Below are 11,822 nucleotides of genomic sequence, written 5' to 3' on the forward strand. Positions count from 1 at the left end.
GTCTTCTGCTGGTGTGTAATATGTGGAATATGTTTAAGTCTTCTGCTGGTGTGTATGTAATATGTGGGAATATGTTTAAGTCTTCTGCTGGTGTGTATGTAATATGTGGGAATATGTTTAAGTCTTCTGCTGGTGTGTAATATGTGGGAATATGTTTAAGTCTTCTGCTGGTGTGTAATATGTGGGAATATGTTTAAGTCTTCTGCTGGTGTGTAATATGTGGGAATATGTTTAAGTCTTCTGCTGGTGTGTAATATGTGGGAATATGTTTAAGTCTTCTGCTGGTGTGTAATATGTGGGAATATGTTTAAGTCTTCTGCTGGTGTGTATGTAATGTGGGAATATGTTTAAGTCTTCTGCTGGTGTGTAATATGTGGGAATATGTTTAAGTCTTCTGCTGGTGTGTAATATGTGGGAATATGTTTAAGTCTTCTGCTGGTGTGTAATATGTGGGAATATGTTTAAGTCTTCTGCTGGTGTGTAATATGTGGGAATATGTTTAAGTCTCTGTTGGTGTGTAATATGTGGAACATGTTTGGTCTCTCTGGGCTGGTGTGTACATGGGAATATGTTTAAGTCTTCTCTGGCTGGTGTGTAATATGTGGAACATGTTTAAGTCTTCTGTTGGTGTGTAATATGTGGAATATGGTTTAAGTCTCTGCTGGTGTGTATGTAATATGTGGAATATGTTTAAGTCTCTTATTGGTGTGTAATATGTGGGAATATGTTTAAGTCTTCTGGCTGGTGTGTAATATGTGGGAATATGTTTAAGCCCTGCTGGTGTGTATGTAATATGTCGGAATATGTTTAAGTCTTGCTGGTGTAATATGGAATATGTTTGTCTTCTGCTGGTGTGTAATATGTGGGAATATGTTTGTCTTCTGCTGGTGTAATAGGGAATATTTAAGTCTTCTGCTGGTGTGTAATGTGTGGGAATATGTGTTTGTTCTGGTTGGTGTGTATGGGAACATGTTTAAGTCTCTGTTGGTGTGTATGTAATATGTGGGAATATGCTTAAGTCTTCTGCTGGTGTGTATGTAATTATGTGTGGGAATATGTTTAAGTCTTCTGCTGGTTGTAATATGGGAATGTGTTTAAGTCTTCACTGGTGTTTAATATGTGGGAATATGTTTAAGTCTTCTGCTGGTGTGTAATATGTGGGAATATGTTAAGTCTTCTGCTGGTGTGTAAATATGTGGGAATATGTTTAAGTCTTCTGCTGGTGTGTGTAATATGTGGGAATATGTTTAAGTCTTCTGCTGGTGTGTAATATATGGGAATATGTTTGTCTTCTGCTGGTGTGTAATATGTGGGAATATGTTTAAGTCTTCTGCTGGTGTGTAATATGTGGGAATATGTTTAAGTCTTCTGCTGGTGTGTAATATGTGGGAATATGTGTTTAAGTCTTCTGCTGGTGTGGTAATATGGGAATATGTTTAAGTCTTCTGCTGGTGTAATATGTGGGAATATGTTAAATATATGAGACCACCTCTTTAACTGGCGTTGGTAGGTCATCCATCACTGAATATTGAATCTGTTTCATTATGTTACGCCAGCTTGTCTGATAAATATTTTGGGCAACTAATTAACCAATTTTATTTATTTAAAGAAGACCCATTTTATCCTAGTTAATCTATGAAGGACTCAGGAGAGCAAAACTAATATGTAGCCTATCACTACACACTTGTCACTTTCTGTCTGTCTCTCTGAAGGAGCCCATTAGTGAAGTTCAGTGCCGGTAATGTAACGTGCTGCTAACACCTGGTGCTCAGGAGTGTGCCAAACACACACACACACAGCCTCTCCGTCTCATCCCATGCCAGGGCGTTAAGTGTCAGCATGCGTCCTGGCTCAGGCCTCCCTTCGTTCCCCTTCATTTTCTTAAAGGCACTTTTGTTACGGCACGAGACAATTTACAAAGGACCCTCTCACGGGCATGACGGCCCTGGCCGTCCCTCTCTGTCCCAAAATCACACAGCTCTCCTGTCTCAGTCAGCTCTCATCGGTTAGAGGACTGCACACTCCCCATCCAGCCACTTTGTCATCACATGTATCAACCTGCGAATGCGCTGCATTCCAAACTGTCACACAGAGGTAGGTGTTTTTTGGTTTCCCATTGGTTCTGGGAACGAAGCCATCAGTTTCCTGACCGGTAAAATGGAAAGTTTTTAAATGTTCTGAGAATCGAAGTGAAAATGTAGCCTATTCTGGGAACGTACATTTTTGTTGTAGTGAGGGTTCTGATAACATTTTACTATAGTTTCCTGAAAGTTTTTTTCTGGGAGGTTTTTATTACCGTTCTGACAATGGAAATGATAGGTTATTTTTGAGGTTTTGAACAACTTTCACTGAAAGTTTCAGTAAGACTTTTATTAACACTACTAACTTAGTTTGGGTTCACTTTTGTAACTCCAAGCACAGAAAGGATGCATGAACATTTTCTTAGGCATTAGTCATGCAAATTAGTCATTAGTCATAAGATACATTTATTTTTATTGTACGGCATCAGTGAGATTCAAACCTATGATCTTCTGATCTCTATCTATAGAATTAGTCCACTGCGCCACCAGGAAAAGAGCTAGCATGCCATGTTTTTTAACTAACAAAGCTGTTCATTTTAGTATATTCAAACAGACCCCATTTCAAAGTCAACATTCAGGTCAACATTCACAAGGCCGCTGGTCCAGACAAATTACCAGGACGTGTACTCAGCATGCTGGCAAGTGTCTTCATTGACATTTTCAACCTGTCCCTGACCCGAGTCTGTAATGCCTACGTTTCAAGCTGACCATCATAGTCCCTGTGCCCAGAACGCCAAGAGTAACCTGCCTCAATGACTACTGCCCCGTAGCACTCACATCTGTAGCTATGAAGTGATTTGAAAGGCTGGTCATGGCTCACATCAACACCATTATTCCAGAAACCCTAGACCCACTCCAATTTGCATACCGCCCCAACAGATCCACAGAAGACGCAATCTCTGTGCACTCCCAGCACTGCCCTTTCTCAACTGGACAAAGGAAACCCTACGTGAGAATACTGTTAGTTGACTACAGTTCAGGGTTCAACACCATAGTGCCCTCAAACTTATCACTAAGCTAAGGACCCTGGGAATAAACACCTTCCTCTGCATCTGGATCCTGGACTTCCTGACGGGCCGCCTCCCAGGTGATAAAGGTAGGCAACAACACATCTGCTATCTTATCCTCAACATAGGGCCCCTCAGGGAGTGCGCATTAGACCACTCCCTGTACTCCTCTTCACCCACATGACTTCGTGGCCACGCCGACTCCAAAACCATCATTAAAGTTTGCAGATGACACAAGTGTGGTAGCCCTGATCACCGACAACGATGACACAGCCTATATGGAGGAGGTCACAAACCTGACAACCACTCCCTCAACCTGATCAAGCCAAAGGATCTGATTGTGGACTACAGGACAAGGAAGGTCGAGCGCGCACCAATTCTCACCGAAGGGGCTGTAGTGGAGCAGGTCAAGAGCTTCAAGTTCATGGTGTCCACATCGCAACAAACTATCCATAGTTCACACCAAGACAGTCGTAAAAGAGGGCACGACAACGCCTATTCCCCTCAGTAGACTGAAAAGATTTGGCATGGGTCCTCAGTTCCTCAAAGATATACAGCTACACCATCAAGAGCATGTTGACTGGTTGCATCACCTGTTAGGTAACTGCTTGGTGTCCGACCTCAAGGCGCAGCTATCCTGCACCATTCCCAGAACGTTGTGGGATGGTTATATGCAAAACAACCATAGGACCACCACACTCTCACCAAGCTCTAAGAAACAAATGCTTCTCAGAACGTTATGTGCTAGCTGGACAGTCATAATCAGCTGGGTCACGGTCATTAATCACCAAATAGAAAAACAGGGTGGGACTACGTGGACATTTTTGTTTTCCTTTGCAAAATGTTTGCTATGATATCCTAATGAACAAGCCCCTGGACTTTGTATGATCACCCTCAATTGAGTTTAGAATGAGGGTGTCTGTATGATTGGTAATCTGGAGCGGTTGTCTGGTTTATGAAGAATGGGATTAGAGGATTTGGCGGGATTACGTAGGCCAAGAGCAATGAGCTCAACTTCTGTGTGCCCTTTAAACTTCTATTGTGAGGAGGCAGAACTAGGCAGAGCAGGAGAAAGCGAAAGAAACAGCAGCTTGGGGAGAGAGAAACGCTTTTGGGAACATGAGAGAAGATGTTTTCATAGGCAGGTGGAACAGTTGACTTTTTGAAGTCTATTTCTTTAACTTTCTCTTTGAGACTTTGCAGAGGGAACGAAGAGGCTACAGATTCATCAGATGTGTCTTTTAAAACAGTCCCACCTGATAGGATCTATCCCCGGTGCACTGAGGACTTTGATGTCTGCTTAGCTGAGAGTTGGAGAATCTGGTTGCTGAGAAACACAGTCGGTTCAGGCTGACTGTAGAATTGAGCATGAGTTCAGTTGGGTAAACTGTGGTGTGGTGCTGGGATAGTGGGTTTCAGACCAGAGAAGGCTGGTGGGAGGAGCTTCAGGTGGATGGGCTCATTGTAATGACTAGAATGGAATCAATGGAACAAAGTCAAACGTGATTTCCATATGTTTGATACCGTTCCATGTATTCTATTCCAATCTTTACAATGAGCCCGTCCTCCTATGGCTCCTCTCACCAGCCTCTTCTGATACTGGTAAATGGGTTTGGATGATGAGCCACTCATGCTTTAGAACAGTAGGGTGAAATAGAGTTGTACTGGTCTGCTATCTTAATTTGTTGTTGCAGAGAATTTTCCTACTCAGCAGGAAATGCAAATTGTAGTGTATTCAAGGTTTAAAAGGCTTCTAACGTTTCTGATTTCCACTTAAAAATGTCAGCCTTGATTTGCCCTAATGAAAAATGTATCACAAAAATGTCCATGAATTATAATCCACATAATAATTGCAGGATTATTTTCCTGCTGTGGGAAGCAGGGTCCTATTAAAATGGCGCATCTGTAACAGAATTGTTCATCTTGATGGTGGTCAGTGATGTTCATGCTGTCTCATGCTGATGGTCCTCTCCCACTGTATAGGAGCATACAGTGATGTTCATGCTGATGGTCCTCTCCCACTGTATAGGAGCAGACAGTGATGTTCATGCTGATGGTCCTCTCCCACTGTATAGGAGCAGACAGTGATGTTCATGCTGATGGTCCTCTCCCACTGTATAGGAGCAGACAGTGATGTTCATGCTGATGGTCCTCTCCCACTGTATAGGAGCAGACAGTGATGTTCATGCTGTCTCATGCTGATGGTCCTCTCCCACTGTATAGGAGCAGACAGTGATGTTCATGCTGATGGTCCTCTCCCACTGTATAGGAGCAGACAGTGATGTTCATGCTGTCTCATGCTGATGGTCCTCTACCACTGTATAGGACCAGACAGTGATGTTCGTGCTGATGGTCCTCTCCCACTGTATAGGACCAGACAGTGATGTTCATGCTGATGGTCCTCTCCCACTGTATAGGAGCAGACAGTGATGTTCATGCTGTCTCATGCTGATGGTCCTCTCCCACTGTATAGGACCAGACAGTGATGTTCATGCTGTCTCATGCTGATGGTCCTCTCCCACTGTATAGGAGCAGACAGTGATGTTCATGTTGTCTCATGCTGATGGTCCTCTCCCACTGTATAGAAGCAGACAGTGATGTTCATGGTGATGGTCCTCTCCCACTGTATAGGAGCAGACAGTGATGTTCATGCTGTCTCATGCTGATGGTCCTCTCCCACTGTATAGGAGCAGACAGTGATGTCCATGCTGATGGTCCTCTCCCACTGTATAGGAGCAGACAGTGATGTTCATGCTGTCTCATGCTGATGGTCCTCTCCCACTGTATAGGAGCAGACAGTGATGTTCATGCTGATGGTCCTCTCCCACTGTATAGGAGCAGACAGTGATGTTCATGCTGTCTCATGCTGATGGTCCTCTCCCACTGTATAGAAGCAGACAGTGATGTTCATGGTGATGGTCCTCTCCCACTGTATAGGACCAGACAGTGATGTTCATGCTGTCTCAGGCTGATGGTCCTCTCCCACTGTATAGAAGCAGACAGTGATGTTCATGGTGATGGTCCTCTCCCACTCTATAGGAGCAGACAGTGAGGTTCATGCTGATGATCCTCTCCCACTGTATAGAAGCAGACAGTGATGTTCATGCTGATGGTCCTCTCCCACTGTATAGAAGCAGACAGTGATGTTCATGGTGATGGTCCTCTCACACTGTATAGAAGCAGACAGTGATGTTCATGCTGATGGTCCTCTCCCACCTTATAGGTGCAGACAGTGATGTTCATGCTGTCTCATGCTGATGGTCCTCTCCCACTGTATAGGAGCAGACAGTGATGTTCATGCTGTCTCATGCTGATGGTCCTCTCCCACTGTATAGGAGCAGACAGTGATGTTCATGCTGTCTCATGCTGATGGTCCTCTCCCACTGTATAGGAGCAGACAGTGATGTTCATGCTGTCTCATGCTGATGGTCCTCTCCCACTGTATATGAGCAGACAGTGATGTTCATGCTGTCTCATGCTGATGGTCCTCTCCCACTGTATAGGTGCAGACAGTGATGTTCATGCTGTCTCATGCTGATGGTCCTCTCCCACTGTATAGGAGCAGACAGTGATGTCCATGCTGATGGTCCTCTCCCACTGTATAGGAGCAGACAGTGATGTTCATGCTGTCTCATGCTGATGGTCCTCTCCCACCGTATAGGAGCAGACAGTGATGTTCATGCTGTCTCATGCTGATGGTCCTCTCCCACTGTATAGGTGCAGACAGTGATGTTCATGCTGATGGTCCTCTCCCACTGTATAGGAGCAGACAGTGATGTTCATGCTGTCTCATGCTGATGGTCCTCTCCCACTGTATAGGTGCAGACAGTGATGTTCATGCTGATGGCCCTCTCCCACTCTATAGGACCAGACAGTGATGTTCATGCTGTCTCATGCTGATGGTCCTCTCCCACTGTATAGGTGCAGACAGTGATGTTCATTCTGATGGTCCTCTCCCACTGTATAGGTGCAGACAGTGATGTTCATGCTGATGGTCCTCTCCCACTGTATAGGAGCAGACAGTGATGTTCATGCTGTCTCATGCTGATGGTCCTCTCCCACTGTATAGGAGCAGACAGTGATGTTCATGCTGTCTCATGCTGATGGTCCTCTCCCACTGTATAGGACCAGACAGTGATGTTCATGCTGATGGTCCTCTCCCACTATATAGGACCAGACAGTGATGTTCATGCTGTCTCATGCTGATGGTCTTCTCCCACTGTATAGGACCAGACAGTGATGTTCATGCTGATGGTCCTCTCCCACTGTATAGGAGCAGACAGTGATGTTCATGCTGTCTCATGCTGACGGTCCTCTCCCACTGTATAGGACCAGACAGTGATGTTCATGCTGATGGTCTTCTCCCACTATATAGGACCAGACAGTGATGTTCATGCTGTCTCATGCTGATGGTCCTCTACCACTGTATAGGACCAGACAGTGATGTTCATGCTGATGGTCCTCTCCCACTGTATAGGAGCAGACAGTGATGTTCATGCTGTCTCATGCTGACGGTCCTCTCCCACTGTATAGGACCAGACAGTGATGTTCGTGCTGATGGTCCTCTCCCACTGTATAGGACCAGACAGTGATGTTCATGCTGATGGTCTTCTCCCACTGTATAGGAGCAGACAGTGATGTTCATGCTGTCTCATGCTGATGGTCCTCTCCCACTGTATAGGACCAGACAGTGATGTTCATGCTGTCTCATGCTGATGGTCCTCTCCCACTGTATAGGAGCAGACAGTGATGGTCATGCTGTCTCATGCTGATGGTCCTCTCCCACTGTATAGAAGCAGACAGTGATGTTCATGGTGATGGTCCTCTCCCACTGTATAGGAGCAGACAGTGATGTTCATGCTGTCTCATGCTGATGGTCCTCTCCCACTGTATAGGAGCAGACAGTGATGTCCATGCTGATGGTCCTCTCCCACTGTATAGGAGCAGACAGTGATGTTCATGCTGTCTCATGCTGATGGTCCTCTCCCACTGTATAGGAGCAGACAGTGATGTTCATGCTGATGGTCCTCTCCCACTGTATAGGAGCAGACAGTGATGTTCATGCTGTCTCATGCTGATGGTCCTCTCCCACTGTATAGAAGCAGACAGTGATGTTCATGGTGATGGTCCTCTCCCACTGTATAGGACCAGACAGTGATGTTCATGCTGTCTCAGGCTGATGGTCCTCTCCCACTGTATAGAAGCAGACAGTGATGTTCATGGTGATGGTCCTCTCCCACTCTATAGGAGCAGACAGTGAGGTTCATGCTGATGATCCTCTCCCACTGTATAGAAGCAGACAGTGATGTTCATGCTGATGGTCCTCTCCCACTGTATAGAAGCAGACAGTGATGTTCATGGTGATGGTCCTCTCACACTGTATAGAAGCAGACAGTGATGTTCATGCTGATGGTCCTCTCCCACCTTATAGGTGCAGACAGTGATGTTCATGCTGTCTCATGCTGATGGTCCTCTCCCACTGTATAGGAGCAGACAGTGATGTTCATGCTGTCTCATGCTGATGGTCCTCTCCCACTGTATAGGAGCAGACAGTGATGTTCATGCTGTCTCATGCTGATGGTCCTCTCCCACTGTATAGGAGCAGACAGTGATGTTCATGCTGTCTCATGCTGATGGTCCTCTCCCACTGTATATGAGCAGACAGTGATGTTCATGCTGTCTCATGCTGATGGTCCTCTCCCACTGTATAGGTGCAGACAGTGATGTTCATGCTGTCTCATGCTGATGGTCCTCTCCCACTGTATAGGAGCAGACAGTGATGTCCATGCTGATGGTCCTCTCCCCCACTGTATAGGAGCAGACAGTGATGTTCATGCTGTCTCATGCTGATGGTCCTCTCCCCACCGTATAGGAGCAGACAGTGATGTTCATGCTGTCTCATGCTGATGGTCCTCTCCCACTGTATAGGTGCAGACAGTGATGTTCATGCTGATGGTCCTCTCCCACTGTATAGAGCAGACAGTGATGTTCATGCTGTCTCATGCTGATGGTCCTCTCCCACTGTATAGGTGCAGACAGTGATGTTCATGCTGATGGCCCTCTCCCACTCTATAGGACCAGACAGTGATGTTCATGCTGTCTCATGCTGATGGTCCTCTCCCACTGTATAGGTGCAGACAGTGATGTTCATTCTGATGGTCCTCTCCCACTGTATAGGTGCAGACAGTGATGTTCATGCTGATGGTCCTCTCCCACTGTATAGGAGCAGACAGTGATGTTCATGCTGTCTCATGCTGATGGTCCTCTCCCACTGTATAGGAGCAGACAGTGATGTTCATGCTGTCTCATGCTGATGGTCCTCTCCCACTGTATAGGACCAGACAGTGATGTTCATGCTGATGGTCCTCTCCCACTATATAGGACCAGACAGTGATGTTCATGCTGTCTCATGCTGATGGTCTTCTCCCACTGTATAGGACCAGACAGTGATGTTCATGCTGATGGTCCTCTCCCACTGTATAGGACCAGACAGTGATGTCGTGCTGATGGTCCTCTCCCACTGTATAGGACCAGACAGTGATGTTCATGCTGATGGTCCTCTCCCACTATATAGGACCAGACAGTGATGTTCATGCTGTCTCATGCTGATGGTCCTCTACCACTGTATAGGACCAGACAGTGATGTTCATGCTGATGGTCCTCTCCCACTGTATAGGAGCAGACAGTGATGTTCATGCTGTCTCATGCTGACGGTCCTCTCCCACTGTATAGGACCAGACAGTGATGTTCATGCTGATGGTCTTCTCCCACTATATAGGACCAGACAGTGATGTTCATGCTGTCTCATGCTGATGGTCCTCTACCACTGTATAGGACCAGACAGTGATGTTCATGCTGATGGTCCTCTCCCACTGTATAGGAGCAGACAGTGATGTTCATGCTGTCTCATGCTGACGGTCCTCTCCCACTGTATAGGACCAGACAGTGATGTCCATGCTGATGGTCCTCTCCCACTGTATAGGAGCAGACAGTGATGTTCATGCTGTCTCATGCTGACGGTCCTCTCCCACTGTATAGGACCAGACAGTGCAGGAGCTGGAGCTGCGTGTGAAGCAGCTGTCAGTGGAGGTGGAGAACGGTAATGTGCTGAGGCAGAAGGTGACCCAGGAGAAGGGTCAGCTGGAGATCCACATCGCCACCATCAGCTCTGAGCTTCAGGAGGCCAACCGACAGTGAGGAGGAGACCCCACACCACGGTCACCCACATCCACCCACTCACTGTTCTCTTCTCAAACCTTACATGAAAAGAAGGAAAAGTCTCACCCCAAAATACACAGACAGCCCCCAACTCATTTACCCACCCAATCCGACACAGAGTTCCCCAGTCTCATCCCCAGCTCCAGCCTCTGTTTGAGCCAAGCAGTAGGCCCTTACAGTAGTGAGTGGTGCTGACTGTTTCTATGTCTGTACTGAGTATGTCTGTGTTGTGTTGTCCAGGAGGGTGGATGCAAAACAACAACCATAGGAACACCACACTCTCACCAAGCTCTAAGAAACAAATGGTTGTCAGAACGTTGAGTATGTCTGTGTTGTGTTGTCCAGGAGGGTGTCTCTGCTGAGGGAGAAGGAGCAGCAGAGTGAGCAACATGAAGACACACTGCAGAAGCTCCAGACCAAACATGAGGCTGACATCAGCCACTTCCAACAGGAACACACACTCTCCGCTGCTAAGGTAGCCAACGCCATGTGCTAGTAGACTAGACTACTGTAGGACACTAATGCACTGCGACAGTATCATTGCGCAACATGGTACGCAGCAACATCTGGATGTGCGTGCAAAACAAGTTCCACATTCACATTCTGCTAACATTTCTGTCTAGCCGTCTGCGCATACAAATTGATGCATACGTTCAATAAATTCAACGTATGTATCACACAGAACGCACTGCGACGGCCTCTGCAATGCAGTGCAGCAAGGCAACACAGTGTTCCATTGGAAATGAATGTACTTCTGGTATACCAAAATGGAATTACGCTGTCGGTGTGATCGAGGCGTAAGGTACCCAACCAAATTAGTATAGAAAAACTAGATGCTACGCCACTGCATTACCTGATGCTACACCACTGCATTATCTGATGCTACACCACTGCATTATCTGATGCTACACCACTGCATTACCTGATGCTACACCACTGCATTACCTGATGCTACACCACTGCATTACCTGATGCTACACCACTGCATTACCTGATGCTACACCACTGCATTATCTGATGCTACACCACTGCATTACCTGATGCTGCACCACTGCGTTACCTGATGCTGCACCACTGCGTTATCTGATGCTGCACCACTGCGTTATCTGATGCTACACCACTGCATTATCTGATGCTACACCACTGCATTATCTGGTACTACACCTGCGTATCTGATGCTACACCACTGCATTACTTGATGCTACACCACTGCATTACCTGATGCTACACCACTGCATTACCTGATGCTACACCACTGCATTATCTGATGCTACACCACTGCATTATCTGGTGCTATCTGATGCTACACCACTGTTATCTGATGCTACACCACTGCATTATCTGATGCTACACCACTGCATTACCTGATGCTACACCACTGCATTATCTGATGCTACACCACTGCATTATCTGATGCTACACCACTGCATTATCTGATGCTACACCACTGCATTATCTGATGCTACACCACTGCATTATCTGATGCTACACCACTGCATTATCTGATGCTGCACCA

The 11,822-nt window shown here is 46.3% G+C and overlaps 1 long non-coding RNA gene across 1 annotated transcript; it reads left to right on the top strand.

Moving 5' to 3' along the window:
• Positions 1 to 10,055: 10,055 nt before the first annotated feature.
• LOC124030217 lies at positions 10,056 to 11,090 on the top strand. Its single transcript, XR_006837929.1, has 3 exons — positions 10,056 to 10,281; positions 10,652 to 10,781; positions 10,989 to 11,090. It is a non-coding gene; the product is annotated as an uncharacterized LOC124030217 (long non-coding RNA).
• The last annotated feature ends 732 nt before the right edge of the window (positions 11,091 to 11,822 follow it).

This window comes from Oncorhynchus gorbuscha, unplaced genomic scaffold (assembly GCF_021184085.1).
Source record: "Oncorhynchus gorbuscha isolate QuinsamMale2020 ecotype Even-year unplaced genomic scaffold, OgorEven_v1.0 Un_scaffold_9959, whole genome shotgun sequence".
Lineage (NCBI taxonomy): Eukaryota > Metazoa > Chordata > Actinopteri > Salmoniformes > Salmonidae > Oncorhynchus > Oncorhynchus gorbuscha.